Below are 6,969 nucleotides of genomic sequence, written 5' to 3'. Positions count from 1 at the left end.
GGAGTGTCTACCAACCCACAACATGTGAACTAGGTCAACCCTGTCACTGTTTTTGTGAGCTGCCTTGATCAGAGAACATGTGATTCAACAAGGCTTGAAAGAGATGTCACGGCTTCATACAGCGTCACATCGTCGGCGTACAACACAAATGTAAAATCTGGTCTGCACTTGCCCAAAGGCTCACTTGCTGGCGCTCGATCATAGAACACGGGGGGCGATCGATTCGTTTCACTGAGGCGTCTTCTTTATGGGCGAGAATTACAATTCTGTAATTGATGAGAAGATCTTTCACTAAAACGCACCTTGAGCGGACACTATCCCTTTATTTCTAGCGCCACCTGCTGTAACCCTCAAACATCGCAGCCCCGGCTCAAAACCGTGTGCCAGCCTTTTTCAACGGTTGTGCCACATGCAGACTAATTAGAATATACCGACAGTCACGGCTTGAGAACTACTTTCGCACCATATTTTCCAAGCAAGCAAATCAGAGCGGGAGAGGTGGTCTTAAAGAGGCAGGCGCTAAAACGAAGCATTTCAGCCAGAGGGTGAATACAGGTATATTCAGACAATGGCATGAGACATTTTTGGGGTTTTTTAGCTGTAAAGCACGTAAACATGTTCTAGTAGAAACCCAGAATACAAGTATGAGCCTGAAAATTAGCATGACGTGTCACCTTTAACAGTCACAGTTGCTGTATTTTCTGTCAAATTGACAGGTTTCATTTTGGCTCTTTGCCCCCTTTTTATGGTCTTTATCACAAAGATGAGTACAAAGCTGTAAAGTTAATGCTAATGGAATTTTTAGATGAGATGACCTTTACAAATGAAAAGACATTGCAGGCAGTGAACAGCTTCCACAAAAAGTCATGCTGCATTCATGGAGTGGAGTGTGAGGAGAGCTCATCTCAGATTTATATTCTGCCCCTCAACCTCAAAAGCGGTTAAGATGGGAACGAAGTAAGCGCCTGAAAATGATTGCATTTGTTTTGACCGCTTTTGGTGATTACCCGATAGCGGCAGCGGGTCGAAAGAGACGCGGTGCAGCTCCATCACACAGGTGCACACAGTGCCATGTTATACAAGTCCTCACTAACAAGGAGACGAAATACTCAAGACACAAATTGGTGCTACTGAAAGGTCAACATATCTCCATGAAGCATCGAGCTTACTCAGCCATCTTTTTTAAAATTGTATCTACCCACTTTCCTCACAATTACAGTGCGCAGCCTTTTGCAAATTGGGACTGCAGAAGAGACAAAATATTTTGGAGTGCTGTGTTCAATTAGTTCTGCATCCTGTTCCTTCTTTCCACAACCGCGTTATAATGTCAGCAGTTCTGTTTCTATGCTGCTGTGTTTACTGTTTACAATGAAATACTGAAGATTTCTAAAACTAAAATGTCCAATTTGATTTAATTGGTGCAGCCTAACATCACAATTTCGCCTCAGCAAGCTTTACAATCTATAGAACATCCACATCATCCTCTGACCTTGGACCCTCGCATCTGAGAAGGAAACATGTTGTCAAATAAAATGAAGGAGCCTGCAGTGTTTTCCTCCAGCCCAGAACATATTTTTACTCAAAAGGTTTCTTTCATCCTTCTTTCTCGATCGTTTGCTGCGCTAAGACAAATGAGTGTCTACAAGACTTTTGACAGAAAGAGAGACGCTCACTGTGGAAATGCACCTGCTGTCAGAGCGAAGGTGTAATCAATATCATTAATGATGTTGCATTTAGGTGCCCCAGAAAACCCTTTCTGTTAGCTAGCGTGTATCTATGTTCCCAGAGTCCTATATTTCCACAGCCCTATGTTCCAAAGGTCCTATATTCCCAGGAACATATAGGGCCCTGGGAAAATAGAACCATGGGAATATAGAACCCTGGGAACATAGGACCCTGGAAACAGAACCATGGGAACATAGGACCATGGGAATATAGAACTCTGGGAATATAAAACCCTGGGAACACAGGACCATGGGAACATAGAACCCTGGGAACATAGGACCATGGGAATATAGAACTCTGGGACTATAGAACCCTGGGAACATATAACCATGGGAATATAGAACCCTGTGAACATAGGACTCTGGAAACATAGAACCAAGGGAATATAGAACTCTGGAAATATAGAACCTTGCTAATATATAACCATCGGAATATAGAAACCTGGGAATATAGAACCCTGGAAACATATAACCATGGGAATATAGAACCCTGGGAACATAGGACTCTGGAAACATAGAACCATGGGAATATAGAACCCTGGGAATATAGAACCCTGGAAACATAGAACCCTGTGAATATAGAACCTTGGGAACAGGACCCTGGGAACAAAGGACCTTGGGAACATAGGAATCTAGGAACATAGAACCTTGGGAACACAGGTTCTTTGTAACACAGGACCTTGGGATAGTAGGAATGGAGGACAGAGAGACCCGTACAATGTAACTCAGTTCTGCAAACTAGCACTTCGGCTAATAAGGACTAATGGCATTATATGCCAAATAGACCAAGCCCGCATGAATTTGGCAGTTGCAGAAAAATCAAATATATTATGTTCTAAATTTGAGGAAGTTTGGATAAAGGTGTAACGAGAATATTCAAAAGAGGTGGTTTCGGCCCAAGGAAGAAAAATGTAAATTGCTTTAAAACTACCACATGGTGGCGCTATCCACACCAAAAACCATGGAGATCTATTTTCGCTCACAGCCTCCTGATCTGCTAGGAAATGTCATTAAAATCTGTTGAGTAGTTTTCAAGGCGGACACTTCTCCTGAGCAGAGGTAATTAAGCTCTCATGTCTGACACGCATAGTAGTGCTGATTAATGTGAGTGGCTTCCCCTGGTTTGAGTTTGGTGTTTTACATAATGGATTTATGAAACTTAAAGCAGCCTAGTTTTACATTCTGTTACATCAGTGTTTCCCAAAACTTTTTATCTGGGGACAAAACCATTGTGACCCATTTCCCAACAGGCTTATTTATAAATTACGAGAAGCGTGAATGAATGTTCCCTCCCGACCATTTTTACTGTTGTTTCCACGTCACCTTACGTTATCTAGAAGAGACGAACGTTTGACAATTACAAACAATACGGACGTTCAGGTTCCCTCATGTGGCTCAAAGGTGTACTGCACATACAAATGTTATTAAATACAAAATTTAACATTGAAGCAAATTTATTTAGCGATGGAAACAGTTACAGGAAATCCTAACTTTTGATAAGCTTTAAATTAAAAATGTTGATACAAGGATAATGAATAAATGATTCATAATAATGAATCACTGAAAAAATGAATTGAATATTAAGGCTCTGTCCATCGGCTTATCAATTAATTGAGTTTCTGCACTACGAATATCACTTTATCTTGCAAATGAAGGCTGAACATGACCACAGCTCAGCTGGTGTCAGAACGCCATCATATCATTTCTGTGCAAAGCATCATGTTCCAAGATAACATGATATTGCCATGCTTCCCTTTTATATAAACAAAATAAATAAATACAAAATAAACGTAAAAATACTGATGCATAAAAACAAGGAATTTATATAAATAAATTCAAAAATAAAAATAAACATATATCAAAATAAATAAAACAATAATCATTGTAATTTTGAATTAAATAATGAAAACGCAAAGTTATAATAATAATAATGATAACTTCACCTACAGAATGTTCTTGCCTACATATCAAAGAAAAACACCATTATATCATTTCTATATTTCATAAACTGGAACTGTAAAATAACACTTGATACTTAATTTCTTAGTTTCACTTTATTAGAAGTGTGTGTGTGTGTGTGTGTGTGTGTGTGTGTGTGTGTGTGTGTGTGTGTGTGTGTGTGTGTAGACAGCTATATGGACATCGTCAGAGACCCCATGTGGCTTTGTCAGTAAATTTGAACTCATGTGGGCAAAACAAGTGAGCCTTAATGTTGCGGTAAATACATTAAAGGCATTCTGTGTACGGTCTGCTTCATAATTGTTCCGCTTATTTAATTCACAGTCGGCCTGCTGGGCCCTTCCTGCTCCCACAGGAAGGGATTTCTTCTTGTGTGTTCATGGGTCTTCTGCAGGAGGATATGAAATGGCAGATTGCTTGCACTTTGATCAGATTTGATTTATATCATAACCAGCGATGTAATCGTCTGATGTTTCTCCTGAGTAAGAAACCCATTTATTCATGACATAGTTATTTGTTCTGTGTGTAACAGTAGCACTTTGTTCAGAAAATTCACTTAATTTACTGGAATGTAATGCATAACCTGCTTTATGGTCTGTTTGACTCTAAATGGACCATAATTTAGGTCAATTATGGTTTAGAGTCAAATAGACCATAAAGCAGAGTATGCTTTAGGGGCGGGGCTACACGGTGATTGACAGGTCGCTGTCGCTACCAGCGCCGTACACAGCGTCTCTACGTCACTCCTCCACAACTCAAATATGGTCACTTCCGTTCATTGGTTGCAAAAGACAACGACACCACGGCGACCGTAATCCAAGATGGCGACGACCAAAAAGGCGATGCTTCGTAACAACAGTCCACAAACCGACGAGTGACGACGTCACGACGACTACGTCCGCTTCGTATATACAGTATGTGGTTCCACGTAAATAGGTGTTGAAATCGGTGAGGAGAGCTAGTTAACGTTAGCTTTTAGCAGCCGGTGAGCAGCTAGTTAATGTTAGCTTTTAGCCGCCGGTGAGCAGCTAGTTAACGTTAGCTTTTAGCAGCCGGTGAGCAGCTAGTTAACGTTAGCTTTTAGCCGCCGGTGAGCAGCTAGTTAACGTTAGCTTTTAACAGCCGGTGAACAGCTAGTTAACGTTAGCTTTTAGCAGCCGGTGAGCAGCTAGTTAACGTTAGCTTTTAGCTGCCGGTGAGCAGCTAGTTAACGTTAGCTTTTAGCCGCCGGTGAGCAGCACTGTCCTGTTTAAGGCTAAGTAACAGCTAACGTTGAGGGAGGTTGCGATGAGTTCGATTTCAATGCGTTCAAGCTCTAGTCGGATTATAACATTCGAACACATCTAGTTTTTACTTCCTCTGAACAATCTGTCTTAAAGCCAGATGAAGAGAGGTTTGCGTTGGCTAAAGAAGCTGCAATGTCAGAGTTGTGCTGAACCTCAGATTCCCGCTTAGACCTTTAAGACAATGATTTTTTTAAATGTATTTTAAGGTGGGTAAAATTAAAAAAAGTATATATTTTTTTTATTTTACGGTGGGTGAAAGCTAATTATAGAAGGATTTACCTCTGGAAGCTCACTTTACCATTTCATTATATTTTCCCTGGCCTATAATTTGTTCTTGAGCTGTATGTTTCACAGCTCAAGAGATGGATATCCCCAGTGATACAATGCTTATCATATAATACTCCGGACGCCCCCAGGCTAGGACCCGGAGATGGAGGACTGAGATACAGACCTTTGAAATCAGACTGAAAAAATCGGCTCCTCTGTGAGCTGGAAGAGACATTACCGCAACAGAATAATCTGAAAATAGAGAGTTTACCCCAGTTTACCTTGCTTTGATGCCAACAAGTTGTTTCAAATCCTTCGCCTGGTGTTTGTGCCAGAATGTGGGTGGGGGGGATCGACAGCTATCGATATTGCAATATGCTTTTGACTGATAACAAATGGTGCACGCCTAAACAGCAACGTTATTGAGCCACGACTGCCTGGCTCTGAAATCAATACAGCCCCTTGAGGGATCCTGCTTCTTCTTCTTCACGCTCTTCTAAATGGCTGCTGTTTAAAATCACTTTGAAGACTACCTGCGTTTGGGACTCCCACATTCCGGCTCGTGGCAGATATTATATCAGCTGAGCAGCATCCGCTCGCTCAGCTGGCAAATCTTCATTTCAATTACAACACGCCCTAAAGACGGTCACAGTGCGTGAGGAAAAGCGGGGGAACCAAGACTCGAGGTTTGTATTAAGGTGTTTCGTGTTTCGCTCTCTCAGGCTGTGAGGAAGCACAGAGTGGTTTTTTTGGGGGGGGGGGGTCGGGGCTGTCACTGCAGTCGCATGTGATGCATCATTTAATTCTATCCGATCTGAACTCCCGAGAGATAAAATGGGGAAATGTCTGGATTCAGCCAGCAACACGTGTGTGAGTACAGGTAGTGTGGAAGATGTGCTCTCTGTGGGCTGACGTAAAGTCTGCTGCAATGTTGCGTATGAAACATCTGACCGTGTTGGCCTGTCAGTGTTTAACCGAGCACGGGAGAAAACCATGTGTCTGTCAGGTTTCAACCCAATCATTCTGAATCACTGCACCATAGACGCTCAGTTCATGTGAGAAAACCTCACCCTGTTAGTCTGGGTTTTGATAGTCCTGTATCAGGGGAACAAACAGAGAGTAGACCCGGGTGTGTGATGTCATTGCAGATGTTGCTGGCCTTCTTCTGGAGGCGACCAGCATACACAGTGTCCAGGTGAGGGGAGGGTAACTCCCACAATCCTCTTGTGCTGTTCTAACCACCAGGTGTATACCGTCAGTATACCTTCACTAGCCAGCGTAGCATAGAGGCGCTAACGCTAGTTATTGATGTGCTAACGTAGTCTGCTAAACGTTAGCTCCACAGGTTTAACCGTGACCGTCTCCAAATCCACTAAACCGGCCTGAAAATGTGATCGATCGATGAGAGTTTACGGAGCAGAGGCGGATAGTTGTTGGACTCTAGTCAGAGCTGGCCGACGCTACGCTACGATTGGCCAGTCTGCGTTTAAGGGGCGGGACTTAGCGAAGGGGTCAATTATAAGAACGATGCGTACATTCAGGCTCCCTCAGGTGGCTCGAAGGTGCACTGCAGATATAAAAGACAATGGAAGAAATTGAATGGAAGAAACTCAATCGAAGAAATTTTGCAAATGTACTTGCCGACCCACCTGTTGGTTGTGACCAAGTCTTTGGTCTAGGACCTGGTCCTGTCCCTGGTTCGGCTTTTTAAAACATATCATCATTTACAAGAG

Source organism: Cebidichthys violaceus, unplaced genomic scaffold (assembly GCF_023349555.1).
Source record: "Cebidichthys violaceus isolate CVI_PGR_0920_01 unplaced genomic scaffold, fCebVio1.0.p SCAF_35, whole genome shotgun sequence".
Lineage (NCBI taxonomy): Eukaryota > Metazoa > Chordata > Actinopteri > Perciformes > Stichaeidae > Cebidichthys > Cebidichthys violaceus.
This window is presented reverse-complemented; position numbering follows the sequence as displayed.